At 43.7% G+C, this 18449-nt stretch overlaps 1 protein-coding gene across 1 annotated transcript in view; it reads right to left on the bottom strand.

Moving 5' to 3' along the window:
* NGFR (nerve growth factor receptor) overlaps nt 1-18449 on the bottom strand; it is a 92392-nt gene that overhangs the window by 47527 nt on the left and 26416 nt on the right. The gene's annotated exons all lie outside the window — the stretch shown is intronic.

Raw genomic sequence — 18449 nt, forward strand, 5'->3', positions numbered from 1 at the left:
TTGGAGGAGTCAACTATATCCTAAAATCAACAAACTCCTAACTCTAATGCAGTGTTTCCCAACCAGGGTGCCTCCAGCTGTTGCAAAACTACAACTCCCAACTTGCCCAGACAGCCAAAGGCTGTCCGGGCATGCTGGGAGTTGTAGTTTTGCAACAGCTGGAGGCAATCTGGTTGGGAAACACTGCTCTAGTGATAATGGAAATGTTTGTTCAGAAAAAATCCTCCATGAAACTGCATTACAGGGGGTGATGCTCGGTACCCGGCTTGTCAGCACCTCCACCAAATGGGAAATGTTCCGCAGCTGAAAGAAGGAATTTTACAACTTCAAAGAACTTGGAGCTTGTCCAGCATTAGAGGAACATGTAAGCCAAGATTCTCACCCCCCCATCTCTGACCCACCAGGGGTTCTGTATAGTAGAGATCAGATCAGTGGTCTCCCGTGTCTGGGCAACCTGTGGTGATTTGGTAAAAAGGGACAATTCCGAACATGTCCTTTGATAAGGGAATAGCTATTTGAGCCACTTCTTAAAGCAGTGCTTCCCAACCAGGGTGCCTCCAGCTGTTGCAAAACTACAACTCCCAGCCTTTGGCTGTCCGGGCATGTTGGGAGTTGTAGTTTTTCAACAGCTGGAGGCATCCTAGTTGGGAAGCTCTGTCTTAAAGGGTTTGTAAAGGATTCGAAAGTCATGAATTTTCCCAAAAACAGCGCAGCTCCTATCCTCAGGTTGTTTGGGGTATTGTAGATCTGCCAGGGGTCAAGTCCTGGGGAAAAAAGTGTGGGAACTCCAAAATTTCCAGTTAAAGGGATACTAGACATCTTATCCCCTATCCAAAGGATAGGGGATAAGATGTCTGATCCGGGGGGTCCCGATTCTGGGGACCCCCACGTTCTCTCTGCTGCACCTGGCATTCGTTTAGAGCATTGGGTGCAGCACCGGAGGCTCGTGACGTCACGGTCATGGCCCCTCAATGCAAGTCTATGGGAGGGGGCATGATGGCCATCACACCCCCTCCCATAGACTTGCATTGAGGGGGCATTACTGAAATGTCATGAGCCTCTGCCCCGCATCTCCAGTCATCCGGCACGGAGCGAAGCTCGCTCCGTGCACCGGATGTCTGGGGTGCCACACCCGAGATCGCGGGGGTCCTTAGCAGCGGGACCCCCCACGATCTGACATCTTAGGGGCGGAGTACCCCTTCAAGGGCTGGTCCTGCAGGACTCCTGCTAATGGGAACTGCGTTACTGCTGTGGAACAATTGCGGGAACTCCGTTCCCATGAGTTCCTGCAGGACTTGAGCCCTGAGATCTGCCTTCGTCACTTCAAAAGGGGTGAGCTGTTACCAGACACAACCATGGACCGATGTGATGATGCTTCTAGGAGAAAGCAGCCATGTTTTCTAATTCAGTGCAACCATTTAAATAGCTCCACAATAAAGGTAATCCTATAGTGGTCCATATACCATAAACTATATGGAAGGGAGGGGGACATGACAACTGACGTGGGCCGATGGCCTTCCTAGTAGTAGGAGTGTTTCCAGTCATTGAGCCATCATCTGATGCCCGAGACTGCTAATAGACCCGACTAATCTGCCATCAGACACTGGACAGCTTATCAATAGTCAGGCTGCTTCTTTTTCCCCACACTCAGCATGGTAATAAATATACACAAATGACTTTATAGCGTATATAGTGGTTTCCAATATCCTTACCCCTCCCCTCACCCAGCCGGCCATGTCTTAATAGCATCCTCACGTAGATGGCTGAGCCATTAGTGCAGGTAGATGTGTCCCTGACCACCTGTGACCACTGCGTATCCTGGCTGTTGTATGACTGCACTGTGCGGCCATAACTTCTGGTTCCCAATTAGTGTTGGGCGCGAATATTAAAATTTTTATCGCGAATATCGCACATTTTCGAATTCGCAAATATTGCGATTATATTCGCTATATATTCAAAATTGCAAATATTCGCTTTTTTTCCGCATTTGCACACATGTGAATATTTGCATATTCCTTCGTTTCACTTGTGGGCCAATTAGAATGATGCAAATACACTTGTCAGAGGTTATCAACAACATCCCTAGCAACCAATAGTAAAGTTGCCCCCTCCCCCCTCACTGTTTTCTTCCTTGAATATGCGAATATTCACATATGTGAATATTCGTCTATATATTCACGAAATATCGCAAATTTGAATATGGGCAATGCCGTTCATCACTAGTCCCAATGCAAAATCTGTAACAGGGCCCCATGTCTACCATGTGTGATTTATAATACTGTGTCTTCTTATGGGGTAGAGGTGCACGGCAGCCCCCTCAGACACAAGGGCCTGGGTGTGACAGGAGTAGAGGTCTCACATGAGCCTTTGTGTCTGAGGAGGATAATAGTATTATAAATGGCACACGGTAGGTAGGGGCCCTGCTCCAGATTTTGCAGTGGAGCCCAGATGTGTCAAGTTTTGCATGTGACTAAAGATACTACATACACAAACAATAAGAGGTTAAAGGGCTCCAGAAAGTGAAACAGATTTGTATATTACTTCTATTAAAAAAAAAAAATCGTAATCCTTTCAGTACTTATGAGCTGCTGAAGTTGAGTTGTTCTTTTCTGTCTAAGTGCTCTCTGATGACACGTGTCTCGGGAACTGTCCAGAGTAGAAGAAAATCCCCATAGCAAACCTCTTCTTGTCTGTGCAGTTCCCGAGACAAGCAGAGATGTCAGCAGAGAGCACCGTTGCCAGACAGAACAACTCAACTACAGCAGCTGATAATTATTAGAAGGATTAAGACTTTTTAATAGTAGTAATTTACAAATCTGTTTAACTTTCTGGAGCTAGTTGATATATAAAAATATTTTTTTTTCCTGGAATACCCCTTTAATACTAAGTGAGTTATGAGATAGATGATGCATAGATGTACGGATAGATAGAAAGATAAATAGATAGATAGATATGAGATAGATAAATATGAGATAGATAGATAGATATGAGATAGATAGATAGATATGAGATAGATAGATAGATAGATAGATAGATATGAGCTAGATAGATAGATAGATATGAGATAGATAGATAGATAGATAGATAGATAGAGAGATAGATAGGAGATAGAGAGATAGATAGATAGATATGAGATAGATAGATAGAGAGATAGATAGATAGAGAGATAGATAGGAGATAGAGAGATAGATAGATAGATAGATATGAGATAGATAGATAGATAGATAGAGAGATAGATAGGAGATAGAGAGATAGATAGATAGATATGAGATAGATAGATAGAGAGATAGATAGATAGAGAGATAGATAGGAGATAGAGAGATAGATAGATAGATAGATATGAGATAGATAGATAGATAGGAGATAGATAGATAGATAGGAGAAAGGGAGATATGAGATAGATAGATGGATATGAGATAGATAGATAGATATGAGATAGATAGATAGATAGAGAGATAGATAGGAGATAGAGAGATAGATAGATAGATATGAGATAGATAGATAGATAGATAGGAGATAGATAGATAGATAGATAGATAGATAGGAGAAAGGGAGATATGAGATAGATAGATGGATATGAGATAGATAGATAGATAGATATGAGATAGATAGATAGATAGATATGAGAGAGATAGATAGATATGAGATAGATAGATAGATAGATAGATAGCTATGAGATAGATGGATAGGAGATAGATGGATAGGAGATAGATAGATAGGAGATAGATAGGAGATAGATAGATAGATAGATATGAGATAGATAGATAGATAGATAGATATGAGATAGATAGATAGGAGATAGATTGATAGATAGGAGATAGATTAGTGGAGTAGTTGCCTATAGCAAAATGAAAGCTTGAATCTGATTGGTTGCGATGGGCAACTCATCCACTGTTCCTCTGCACAAGTTTTGATAAATCTCCTCTTTTTGTTTTTATTTTTTTCAATAATTACTTTGGTTTATCTCCTCCCATTAGGTGGTCCTGTGCGCCGTGCACTCTTGGAATCAATCGGAACCAGATTGTCTGTACCTAATATAGTATGTAGTATATGTAGTGGTCAGCTATGGTTATCTCCTGGATCCAGCACCATTCCAGAATCCATAACCATCAAATAGGTAAGGACTTCAGGAAAAGGAAGGATTAGCCGGCGCTGTCCGGAACAAAACGAATGGATCCATGGATACTTCAAGTGAGCAGCTTTATTGTAACAAACATGCAACGCGTTTCGCTGTGCAAGTGCAGCTTCATCAAGCATGAACAGGCAGCTTCATCATCATGATGACTGGTGAAGCTGCACATGCACAGCAAAACGCGTTGCATGTTTGTTACAATAAAGTTGCTCACTTGAAGTATCTGTGGATCCATTTGTTTGGTTCTGGACAGCACCGGCTAATCCTGCCTTTTACTAAAGTCTTTACCTATTTGAAGCCATATCTTGACAGGACGGCTGCAGTCAGAATCTATTACACATGTGCTTCCCATTGTTGTGTATGTTAAACAACCAACTTTGGTAAGAGGCCATTCTCCTCCTCCCCCTCCTCCCTGTGGGATCACCTGGGATGACTTCTCCCCTTTCTATTTTCAGAATCCGTAACCATGGACTCCACAATCCAATGGTCCACTGTTCCTGAAGCTGTGCTCTCCTCAATGAGGATGGTATAGAACCCCCCAAAAAGTCTAGAGCAGTTTCCCATCCAGTGTGCCTCGGAGAAGCACTGCCCTAGAGAGATGCATGCCATTACATTCACAGGTGGAGCTCATTGGTGGTTGGGCCCTAATGCCCAAAGGGGGACATCACTCATCCTCATGGAATGGGCAGCTACATGTAATGTAAGGGTAGACTACATGATCCATAATAGTTCATGTTACCTGAATGTGTTACTGCAGAGCTCTTAGGGCACCCTGTGTCCCCTCTCTCAATTTTGAACACATGAACGCTCAGCTAAGCCGAGTATTCATGTGCATGTGGGAATAGAGAGACAATGATCAGTCAAACAAGAAGCCAACATCTCATGTGTATGGCCGGCCCTGTACAACCCTATTACCTGGAAACCTGCTCCAACCTAAGGAACCTTTCTGATGGACCAGCCTGACCCTGGTTATACAGGATCCATCTCCTGAATCCTCGGAACTTAGTTGGTTTCCGTTCCATCGGATTATGATATAACACATTAAATCCTGTCTGCTTTCTCCTGGCATCTCCCCAACAGCAGAGGACTAGTATTAGCAGCAGTGACAAATGCTGAGGCTTATAGATCTTAGGGGCCCCATTGTTACCCCTGAGTGCCACTTGAGCTCATGACAGCTGCTAGCGTCCAACAGCAAAAGTCGCAGCAATATATATATATATATATATATATATATATATATATATATATATATATATACGGTATATAGATGTAGATATATATATATATATATGTAGTCCAGGATGACAGCACACAATTTTATAGAAAATATATACAAAAAGTGCAGGTAGGAGGATCCTTGATCTAGAACCAATGTATACAAGTAAAGAAATTTTGCAGCACTCCAATCCGTGTGAAAAATCGTACAAGTGTGTTTATTCCATCATACAGCAAGAGAAATACATTGAGCCGTTCCAGCTGCCTCACACAGATGCTTAGAAGAGTCTGAGTAAGGCAGCTGGGGCGTAGAACTTTGTTTTATTTTCTCTATGATTGAATAAATGCACTTGCACAATTTTTTCACACTGATTGGAGTGCTGCAGGATTTCTCCATACACACACATATATATATATATATATATATATATATATATATATATATATACACACAGTATCTCATACTGATATCATAAAACAGGCCTTGAACTTCCAGTGACCGGTATTAGAAAGTGTGAGAGCGATAACACCAAATTTAACAAACCTGCCCCTCATTCACACCTGAAACTATCATACTAATGCGTCACATGACATCAGGGCTAATTGGGGCAAATTTGGACTTTTCCAATCACTTTTGTTGCCAAAGTTTAGGCATTAATGGCTGTCTGTTGATTATTTTGAGGGGACAACAACATTAAACACAGTTATACAGGCTGTGCCCTCACTACTTCATATGGTAGCAGAGTGTTACCGTATATACCCGAGTATAAGCTGAGTTTTTCAGCATGATTTTTCGTACTGAAAGCACCCCACCTCAGCTTATACTAGTGTGAACTCTCCGCCTGTCAATCCCTTCATCAGTGGCCTTCAACCTGCAGACCTCCAGATGTTGCAAAACTACAACTCCCAGCATGCCCGGACAGCTATCGGCTGTCCGGGCATGCTGGGAGTTGTAGTTTTGAAACATCTGGAGGTCTGCAGGTTGAAGACCACTGCGCGGGCCTTCTTCATCATCCAGACCCCCTTTAGTTTTCTACTCACCTCCCCTCGGTGGGAAGGAAGGGTGAGCTGGTCCGGGCCATCTATGCTGCAGGGACTGTCCGGTGGGGAGGGTTAGTTGTTCCGGGCTGTACATTTACACTGGGAGGCCCTCTTCTCCGCTCGCTCCGGGCCGGACCCGGACTAGTGACGTTGTCTTGACGACGACGCACAGGGACTTTCATGTGCATGAACGTCCCTGTGCGTCGTCGTCAAGGCAACGTCATTAGTCCGGGGCCGGATCCGGAGCTAGCAGAGAAGAGGGCCTCCCGATGAAAATGTACAGCCCGGAACGACTAACCCTCCCCACCGGACAGTCCCTGCAGCATAGATGGCCCGGACCAGCTCACCCTTCCTTCCCACCGAGGGGAGGTGAGTAGAAAACTAAAGGGGATCTGGATGATGATGAAGGCCCGCGCAGTGGTCTTCAACCTGTGGACCTCCAGATGTTTCAAAACTACAACTCCCAGCATGCTGGGAGTTGTAGTTTTGCAACATCTGGAGGTCCGCAGGTTGAAGACTACTGAGGGGATTGAAAGGCGGTGATGATGAAGGGGGGGGGGTGATGACAGGGTGATGATGACGGGGTGATGATGAAGGGGGGAGATGATGACGGGGTGATGATGACGGGGGTGATAATGACAGGGTGATGATGACGGGGGTGTTAATGTCGGGGGTGTTAATGACGGGGGTGTTAATGACGGGGGTCTGGATGATGACAGGGGGGGATGATGACATGGGGGATGATGTTTTTCCCACCCTAGGCTTATAGTCGAGTCAATTACTTTTCCTGGGTTTTTGGGGTGAAATTAGGGGCCTCGGCTTATATTCAGATCGGCTTATACTCGAGTATAAACATATACAGTATTTCTTCAGTGAGGTACAGCTCACTTATATGAGATACTGGGGTTTGTTTCCTAACGTGATACCGACTAATTTTTCTTGAGTAAACGAAAAACGAAACCCTCCATTTTGAAAAAAATAACCTGAAAAGGGTGTGTGGCCACAGGAGAAAGACGCGTGGTCCCTACAAAATAGGCCTGTCCCTGACACTTTTGAAAAATCCCAACATATTTACTAAGGTTTCCACAGAAAATGTGGTGGATTTGAGCTGGTAAAAACCAGACAGATCAGAACAGTTGTAAAAAAAAAAAAGCAAAACGTAGGGAAAAGTGCAAAATGTGGGGAAACATTAGTAAATACCTTGGGGAAATTCCTGTTGGGAATTAAAACTGACAAAGAAAACTACACTCCTCTCTTAGTAAATAAACCCCACTGTGTATACATATACTAAATATATATAAAAAGGTGAAGTAAATAAAACTGCTAATCTCATGAGGATGGTGTCTACCATGTGATAGGATACGTTAGGCTGTAAGCGATCAGTCAGTCCTTGAAGCTGATGTGTTGAAAGCAGTTAAAGGGGTTCTCCACCATAAGGTGACTTTAATACGTGCCTGGCAGATAGTAATGGACATGCTTAGGAAGGATCTGCGCTTGTCTTGGGGCTAAATGGCTATGCTGAGAGATTACCATAACACCTTGGTTAGCTTTTTGTGAACTGGTATTTCCTGTTTGAATTTTCTTTTTTTTTACTACAAATCCCATAATTCCATTTTCCTCCCTCCTACACATCTGCCACCCCACCCATTGAAACATAAATGAGCTGCATTCATTCAAAAGACCTGTGGTTTTCAATCAGGGTGCCTACAGCTGTTGCATTAGTTGCAGATTGATCTCTCTCCCACGAAGCGATTGCTCAACCCATTGAAGCAGACAGGCTCCCTGTCATCAGCTGACTAGTGAGTCGGCCGCATTGCAACCTGGGAAAAATCTGAGACAGCAGTCATTTTGTATGCTGTTAAAAATAAATATTGGGGTGAAAATCACAGAAGAATTATGAGAAAACCGTCACATACAGTACAGACACTATATTATGAACTACACTAACTTTACAGCCCCTGTAGCATAGTCAAATAAAAAAAAATCCTGGAATACCCCTTTAAAGAGGGCAAATTTGAGAGGCTCTGACAGGGGTAGAATTGTGGTGACTAGAAGACTTGGTCAGAGCATTTCTCAAGTGACAGATCTTGTGGGATGGTCCTGCTATATAGTGGTTAGTTCTTACCAGAAGTGGTCCAATGGTGAACTGGTGATAAGTTTATCATGGAAGTTCAAGGCTAACTCATGCCACTGATTTTGGAAAGACTGTATGACTATCTAATGTTCCAAGAAGAGATGTACAGCACAAGCCAGAGACTCCAATAGCAAAGGAAAGTGACTTTTATTGGTTGCTACCCAGATGCAACGTTTCGGCAAACAAAACTGCCTTTTTCAAGCATTGAAAAAGGCAGTTTTGTTTGCCAAAACGTTGCATCTGGGTAGCAACCAATAAAAGTCACTTTCCTTTGCTATTGGAGTCTCCGGCTTGTGCTGTACATCTCTTCTTGGATTGTTGTTACTCTGGATTGGCCCTCCGGATAGGTACGGGCACAGCCGAGTGGTCCAGTGCTGTCTCTTGGGACTTTTTTTTTGCTGACTATCTAATGTGTTAGGGGAAAGAAGTATTGGGCATGTTGGATTTTAGCATGCTCAAGTATTTCTTAGCAAATGAGATGAACCACCAGAGGAGTCTGGCAGGGGCTCAATCCCCTATACTTATTAAGATGGAATAGTTTTTGGTCAAACAAGACACTGATACAGTGCCATCCATGTGGTGTGGCTGTGTCTGGTACTGCAGCTCAGCCTATACAAGTGAGTCACTGTTCTTATGTACTCTTCAGAAATCACATGCATTGATGTACCATTGGGCCTTGATACATAGTAAAGGTATCAACATTTATGGGACACCGCTGCTTCATTCTGCTGGTTATAGGCGTCCCTGGGGTTTGCCCCCCCCTCTGAACACACATAGGGTAATAGACCTTCTAATATCTTGTGGGTTCATCCAACTACCCTAACAGGGTTATGGTGCTAGGGGGTGTTCCTACTATTTCCTGCTGTACTTTCCCCTTCATAATGACCCCACACTCTGTTAATTCTTAAGTGTGGTATCTTTGTTATGATAAATGATCCGTATCAAGTATCAACATATGCTCTCCGAATGTAGCTGTTTAAAGAAGGGATCATAGACTGATGTAATGTTTACATTCCCCCGAGCACCGGCACTTTTTCATTAGTTTTAGATTCTTCGCACTCAATTTACGAGGAAAACGAGATCTTCCTCAAATAAACAAAATCATTATAGGCCTTATTCTAACGTTAAGGTGGTTTCTGTGTGAAGATATACTATTTGTTACAGAAACATTTCAGTTAAAGAGAACTTTCACCCAAAAAAGTAAAAAGGTATCAGTATATAAGACGTGGTTTTGTACACTTTAGTCTCATCTTAGATCACAGTTTCCCAATACCTAAGATGGGGATCATTACATGGTCACAATGGTTGCCATCAAACAGGGTAACAAAGAATCCTCCGATGGGCATGAAACTGGGTAAATACCATTGGACACTATGGTTGTCAACCATCTTCCCATTGGATGAACCGTTGGTACACTGGTGGAGTTTTTTTGTCTGGAGACAAGAAGCAAGTCAGTGTTACACAATAGTACTCTGAGTTAAGAAAAAATCTGTTTTGGAAGGTACCTGCAATTGGGTCATGCCCATCAGAGGAATCTATGGTACCCTGGTGGACCAGTCATGCCATAATCAAAGTTACTCTAGCATGGTGCAAAGAAGCAAGTCACTATTTCATAAGGATATTTTGGGCCAAGTAGAGGCCTGTTATGGTAGGCACCTTTAATTGTGTCATGCCCATTGAGTTCTAGCACATAGAAAAGCGCTAGTGATCCGCCATCTGGCCTTGGTCTTCCTGTTTGCCACAAAATAAGACAAGACTTTTTCAATAAGGGAATTTTTCCAAAGCTTTCCTAAATTTTTACTTTTAATCCCACTTGTGCAGAATCGGCACACTTCTAACATAGTAATAACAGCCTACAAACAAATAAAAGTAATACAAGTAATAAAGGCCGTCCAGATGTGCCCTACGGGAAACACATAAAAGCTAAAATTATATTAATATACTTATGGAAGTGTCGGTGGTTGCACTACTGATTTCCACCAGTTTTTTGTGCCCTCTTTCTTCACATACATACATGACTCTGCTTATCTTTAAGAGCTTACAGCTTATATTTAAGCCATATATACCAGACACCATATGAATGTACTCTACTCATCTGTAGAAGCATTTTAAGCAAAGCCTATGATCTTAACCTCAGCTTTAAAGGGGTATTCCGGGTACTAATACATCTTATCCCCTATCCAAAGGATAGGGGATAAGATGTCTGATTGCGGGAGTCCCACCGCTGGGGACCCCCCACAATCTGTCATTGCGCACCCACCTTTGTGTGCTCTCCACATCGCTGGAGGCTCCAAATTTGTAGTGTGACGACCGTGATGTCACATCTCTGCTCCCATGTGATGTCATGCCCCGCCCCCTCAATGCAAGTCTATGGAAGGCGACGTGACGGCCATCACTCCCCCTCCCATAGACTTGCATTGAGGGGGCTTGGACGTGATGTCACGAGGGGCGTGGCTGACTCCTGCAGCGCGAAAACAGTGTACGGAATACTAACTTCTGAACGCTGGTCAGTGGAGTACCCCTTTAACCACCAGGTTTGATTTCAGCCATCGGTTGTCAATGGTATTCCAGGATAAACACATCAGTTAAAGGAATCCAATGAAGAGTCAAAGTTCTTTAGAATATTGACCCAAACATAGTCAACTCATAATGGCTGCTCTACAGTAGAGTTGACTGAATTAGACACAACGTTGCATGATACACGGAGTATCTACTGTATGTCTACTAAAGAGCCAGCCAATGTTTTACTGATATCTCTTTCCTATGGGTGGAGGTAAATTTGGGACAGGTACTAGTTTCCTCAAGCAAATATGGAAGTAAAGAATTAGCCCAAATATCATACACCATGGGGGAGATTTATCAAAACCCGTCCAGAGGAAAAGTTGCTGAGTTGCCCATAGCAACCAATCAGATTGCTTCTTTCACTTTTGAAAAGGCCTCTGAAAAATGAAAGAAGCGATCTGATTGGTTGCTATGGGCAACTCAGCAACTTTTCCTCTGGAAGGGTTGTGATAAATCTCCCCCCATCTCTTTACCAGAGGGACCTATCTATCAGGCTATGGGAGAGGGTGATAGTAGACAGCCCTAGGAGGCGGCCCAGTCACAACTTTTACTAAAGAGATTCCCTGCTCAATATACAGTCCTCATATATCAACAGATCTGGTATAGATAGAGTTTGCAAAACTATACTGTCTATTCCAGTGTTCCTCTACTTTTGTAAGCCAAGAACCCCCTTCTCAGAAAAAATGACCTCAAGGTACCACCAAAGCTGTATTCAAACACTATGCTTCATATATAAAGCACAGTTGAGGATGTTACTAGCAGGGACGTGTACACATAGGGCTCAAAGGGGGCTTTTTCATGCACCTGCCCCTTAATGCCCTTTTTTTTTTTTTTTTTCTATAATGCCATTCCAATCAGATCGCTGCTTTCAGTTTTCAGAGGCCTTGTTAAAAATTAAAGAAGCAATCTGATTGGTTGCTATGGGCAACTGGACAACTTTTCCTCTGGACAGGTTTTGATAAATCTCCCCCATTTTGCTGCAGAATTTCTGCTGCTAATTCCATAACAAAATCCACAGTATAAAATGTGCAGCAAAAAAATCTGTAGCAAAATCCCAATGGCTGGATTCACACTGTATTTGTGTTAACATTTAAAGCACAACTCCGTTGCTTATGATAAATATTGTGCAGAACCAATTTGGCTTCTAAATACCTGGGGTACTTCTTTTTTTTTTTAAAGAACTGGTGCCAGAAAGTTAAACAGATTTCTAAATTACTGCAATTGAATAATATAGCAGCTGTATGCTACAGAGGAAATTCTTTTATTATTAAATTTCTTTTTTGTCCTGTCCACACTGCTCTCTGCTGACACCTCTGTCCATGACAGGAACTGTCCAGAGCAGGAGAGGTTTGCAATGGGGATTTTCTCCTGATACAGGCATCAGGTGTCAGAAGAGAGCACTATGGACAAGACAAATATGTTTTCCACCAGAGTACCCCTTTAACAGGGCTCCTTTCTCCCCACTCCTGGAACTGAGCATAGTCCATATGCAGCTTATGTAGCACCAGACCCAGTGTGACACGAGGTGTGGACAGCACCAGGACACTGCGATGAGCTTATCTCCAGCCACAGTGATGTCCCACCTCGGTCGGTAATAGGCTGAGCGCATGTCATATAAGGAGCCTTGGCCTGTTATATGACACGGCGCTCATTGTATCACTGGTCAAGGCGGGAAATCGCTGCGCCTGGCAATAAGTTCATCGCAGTGTTTCGATCTGTGCACAGGAAGCAGAAAGAAGGCCGGAACGGAGGACAGAAAAGCTATATCAGTGCAACGGGGGAGCTGTGGATGGGGAGTTAAAGGGGATAAGTGTTTGATCGCGGGGGGTCCAAACACTGGGCCCCCGCAATCTCGTGCACGGGGCCGCAGCTCTGCCGCGCAGGGGGCGTGCCAGCCGCGGCGTGACGTCACGGCTGACACACCTCCTCCATGTAGTTCAATCGGAGAAGCGGGGAGGCAGCGTTTGTGCGTAACTGTCGACCTTTCACTGAGTGCTAATGCGGGGGCCCCGTTAGGGAGATCGCGGGGGTCAAACACTTATCCTCTATCCTGTAGATTTCCCAAGCGCGGTCCTCAAGTCCCCCTAACGGGTCATGTTTTCAAGATTCCCTTAGTCTTTCACAGGTGATATAATTCTGCTCTGTGCATCAGGCATCTCTACAACTATATCACCTGATAAAATGACCTGTTGGAGGTATTTAAAGGACAACTGCAGCCAAATTTAACTTATCCCCTATCCCCAGCGGTCGGACCCCCCGCGATCTCCCTAATGGGGCGCCCGCATTAGCGCTCATTGTGAGCGCTAATGCGCGTAGCGTCGAGCTCTGAGCTCGACGGTTTACGCCCCGTCCCCGCCCCGTCCCCATACAGTTCTATGGGGGAGGCGGGGAGGCATGAACGCTGCCTCCCCACCACTCCCATAGAGATGTATGGAGGGGGCATTTCGGCCGCAACGTCATGCTGCGGCCGGCATGCCCCCTGCACGGGAGAGCCACGGCACAGCCGCGGCCTTGTACAGGAGATCGCAGGGGGGCCCAGCAGTCGGACCCCCCACGATCAAACACTTATCCCCTATCCTGTGGATAGGGGATAAGTTAAATTTTGGCTGCAGTTGTCCTTTAAGGACCGTGCTTTGGTTAACACTGGTCTAGGGAGTTGCATATGGATCGGGTGTGCCCTTTTTTTCACATTGAGTCCCTGCCCCTCAAAATTCCTGTGCACGTCCCTGGTTACTAGTACACCCTAGAGAAATGGCATGTGGGGCTGAGACCGTAGGTTCTAGAATAATATAATACTAAAGGCCATCAAATAGAAAAGTCAGCTGCACCCGCCAATGCAGTTTATTTGTAGGGTCACACGTGCCATATTTTTCTACCGATTGAAATAAATGGGTAGGAAAATACACAGCAGCAAATCAGCAGCAAAATACGGCATGTGTGACTCTACCCTAACTTAGCAGAGCATAGTAGCTACAAAATTCTTTAGGTTAATTTTTCTGTAGAATATCTGGCCAATCTCTGTGCCCCCATTCTTAAGTTCCACAACCTGGAAATCATTGTGGTAGACCTGTGACCTTCTAGAGCCAAAATCATATAAACTGTGATGTCACTTAATGAAACTTTGCATCATGGGTGGGCAGGAATGTAGACATCAGATTATTTATCAAGCAGTTACACATGTTTATTGAATGGTTGGTGAGTAATTGAGCTGCCACATTCCATGTGTTGATCTTGCCAATGGTCAACCAAAACTTCTGTCACTCAAATGGGACCCCATCTATTTTATACATCTAGACAAGCTGCTTACCGTTTCAATGACTGCCGTCCAGACACTCAGCCAGCATAATCTGAAAATGTGTCAACCCTTTCTATAAACATCTGCAGCCAATGATAAAACCAGTGTAATATAAGATACAACAAGCTACATAGAGAACAGGTATACTGTATGTATATATATATATATATATATATATATATATATATATATATTGGCATCCCTGAAATATTTCAAGAAAATGAAGTATTTCTCACAGAAAAGAATTGCAGTAACACATGTTTTGCTATACACATGTTTATTCCCTTTGTGTGTATTGGAACTAAACCAAAAAAAGGGAGGAAAAAAAATCAAATTAGACATAATGTCACCAAACTCCAAAAATGGGCTGGACAAAATTATTGGCATGCTTAATTATGTGGTTGCACACCCTTTAGAAAAAATAACTGAAATCAGTCGCTTCCTATAAACATCAATAAGCTTCTTACACCTCTCAGCCGGAATGTTGGACCACTCTTCCTTTGCAAACTGCTCCAGGTCTCTCTTATTGGAAATATAGACAAGGAGAGTGCTCCTAGTGTGAAAACGTATTGTAAAGAGGAGATGGAAAAAGCAAAAATGCTCACAGAGTATAGTTGTACTACAACCAAGTACAACTATGGTAAAAGCGTGGAATGACCCTCAACGGGCGAAGATCGGCAGCCGCTCCTGGCAACACAGGTGAAGCACCGAAGTGCTGCCAGGAGAGAAGCCACGACGCTCCTCATGCACCACGGCTTGTGGCCCAGATGAAGAAGACTGCCGTGCAGTGCAGGAGAAGCTGGTTGTCCAGCGAAACGCGTTGCATGCCGGGTAAATAAACTACTTTACCTTTGAAGTCTTGTGCGTCGCTTTTATCCTGTGCTGTTCCTTGGAGGGATCCATCTGAGTGCTTCTCTTATTGGAAGGCGCCTTTTCCCAACAGCAATTTTAAGATCTTTCCATAGGTGTTCAATTGGAGAGAACAGAGCTTTGTTGCCATCCATTTCTGGGGGCTTTTTGACAGATGTTTGGGGTAATTGTCCTGCTGGAAGATCTCAGACGCAAACCCAGCTTTCTGACACTGGACTGTACAGTGCGACCCAAAATCCGTTGGTAATCCTCAGATTTCATGATGCCTTGTACACATTCAAGGCACCCAGTGCCAGAGGCAGCAAAACAACCCCAAAACATCACTGAACCTCCACCATATTTCTCTGTAGGTACTGTGTTCTTTTCTTTGTAGGCCTTATTCTGTTTTCGGTAAACAGTAGAATGATGTGCTTTACCAAAAATCTTGGTCTCATCTGTCCACAAGAAGGATTTTGGCTTACTCAAGTTCATTTTGGCAAAATGTAGTCTTGCTTTTTCATGTTTCTGTGTCAGCAGTGGGGTCCTCCTGGGTCTCCTGCCATAGTGTTTCATTTCATTTAAATGGCGACAGATAGTTCGCGCTGACACTGATGCTCCTTGAGCCTGCAGCTTGACTAACTTTGGAACTTGTTTGGGGCTGCTTATCCACCATCCGGACTATCCTGTGTTGACACCTTTCTTCAATTTTTCTCTTCCGTCCACGCCCAGGGAGATTAGCTACAGTGCCATGGGTTGCAAACTTCTTGATAATGTTGCGCACTGTGGACAGAGGCAAATCTAGATCTCTGGAGATGGACTTGTAACCTTGAGATTGTTGATATTTTATCACAATTTTGGTTCTCAAGTCCTCAGACAGTTCTCTTCTCCTCTTTCTGTTGTCCATGCTTAGTGTGGCACACACAGACACACAATGCAAAGACTAAGTGAACTCCTCTTCTTTTTATCTGCTTTCAGGTTAGATTTTTTGTGAGTTTAAAGGAGCATCACCAGCTTGAAACAATCTTATTTTTGCACAATCTTGAAAGTTTGCCAATAATTTTGTCCAGCCCATTTTCGGAATTTGGTGTCACATTATGTCCAATTTGCTTTTTTTCCTCCCTTTTTTGGTTTATTTCCAATACACACAAAGGGAATAAACATGTGTATAGCAAAACGTGTTACTGCAATCCTTTTCTGTGAGAAATACTTCATTTTCTAGAAAAATTTCAGGGGTGCCAACATTTATGACTGTATACCTTCATATTTTGAAAACATTGAAGCAAATTCTTTAGACAGCAAAAGGTTTGTACAGCCTTCAAGACAATACTGAAAGCAGTTAATGGGGTACTCCGCCCCTAGACATAGGGGATAAGATGTCTGATCTGGCTGTTGAGACCCCCCACTATCTCCGGGGCGGAACCCCAGCCATCCGATGCACAGAGCAAACTCTGCTCTGTGCCGGATGATGGGCGACCACAGCCATCATGCCCCCTCCATTCATGTTAATGGGAGTAGGCATGACGGTCATGCAGCCATCACGCCCGCTCTCACAGAGATAAATGGAGGGGGTGTGGTGTGACATCACGAACACGGAAGCTTGAAGCTTCCATGTTCAGAGTGCCGCGGTGCCAGCCCGGAGATCGTGGGGGGTCCCAGCGGCCAAACCCCCTGCGATCAGCCATTTTATCTCCTTTCCTTTGGATATGGGATGAGATGTCTAGGGGTGGAGTACTCCTTTAAGGAATAGCTTAATAGTTACTTGCTGCCTTAAGTTTCACAAGGTGTTTGGAGTCCCTGATAGAATTATTACATGCGGTCTTCTGAAAGAGATCTTTTTCAGAGATTTCATCGTAAAAAAAAATGTGTCACCCCAACCTCACTGATATCCAGTTAAATAACACTAGAATGCCATAGTCACCTTGGACCTTGTTGTTTTGAAGCACATAGAATAGCTGCATTGGAGCTCTGTAATAGAGCTCTATGTATCCATACCTTACAATGATAATAGGAAGTTTTCCAGGACTTTACATCAATAGCTTATCAATACAACAGCCCATCAACAGGCCATCAGTGGGTGGGTGACCCCAAACCCCAACCAAAACCCAACAGGAAATGCAACAGGAAAGCCATCCATGTGCTTGTGGCTGTATCTGGTATTGCATATCTGTTCATTGAAGTGAATGTGGCTAAAGTATTGCCTGAACCCACCAATTTCGGAAGAACCTATAAATCAGCATTTTGTATGAGGGCCTCCCAAGTCTCCCCTAACAGAGGCGGTTCAAATCATGCTCTGCCTTTTCTTGTGGAGATAAGCTGCTGGCAGGGATGTCTTGCAGTGGTATTCTCCCATTTCCCCAAGCCAAGCCTGCGTGTGTATTGATGGTTTGGGAAAGCAAACATTCGGCAGACGTCTATCCTATGTCTGTGGCCCACTTGATCAGACATTCACTCATCAATCAGTGAAAACTCGCTACAAAAAGTATTGTAAGAGGATCTGGCAAATCAGTGCATTACAAAAACAGCCTATTAAATGCAATGGAAATTGTTTAATGCTTCATTTTCCCCTATGGTTGCCCTAAAGGGAAATTGAACCCTTGCAGTCGGTCATAGTCATAGCTGATCAAAGAGAACACCTCATGATCAACTTAGTGTTGGGGGTCCATTCTCCTAATCTGGGAAATGCCATACCCCAGGTAACTAATCTTTGTAGGAAGGGAGCCACTAAAAGGATTTTCTTCTCCAAGGGTTTTTTTTTTTTATCGAGTCTGCTAAATGCCCTATATTAAAGAAAGAGATATAAAACAGCATGCTTATGTGTACATTGCTTTCTAAAGATCTGGGAGATGAAGAAAATATAACAATAAGGATCTAATTCTAAACCAGGCTCTATGGAGTCGCCCGAGACTTAATACTCTACAGTATATGAAAAGCATATGTCCCATCCTCGTCCCCCCTGCAAGTTCACCCCCTCTGACATGATCCACATCAAAGTTCATACACCGCCAGAGATCACAGGGAGCAGAATCCGTGAACAAGTGGTATAAAAACTTCCAGAGGAGGGAAAACTATGTTCCAGCTATGCTATACCACATATAATGTGTACGACATCCCACATGTGCAACACAAGAGGCATACTCTGCAAGAACAGGTCTGGTTCTAGAGTACTTATACATTATATATGGAGTAACCAGGGAAGAATGGGAAGAAATGATATGAAGTAT

This window comes from Hyla sarda, chromosome 12, assembly GCF_029499605.1.
Source record: "Hyla sarda isolate aHylSar1 chromosome 12, aHylSar1.hap1, whole genome shotgun sequence".
In the NCBI taxonomy this organism is placed as follows: Eukaryota; Metazoa; Chordata; class Amphibia; order Anura; family Hylidae; genus Hyla; species Hyla sarda.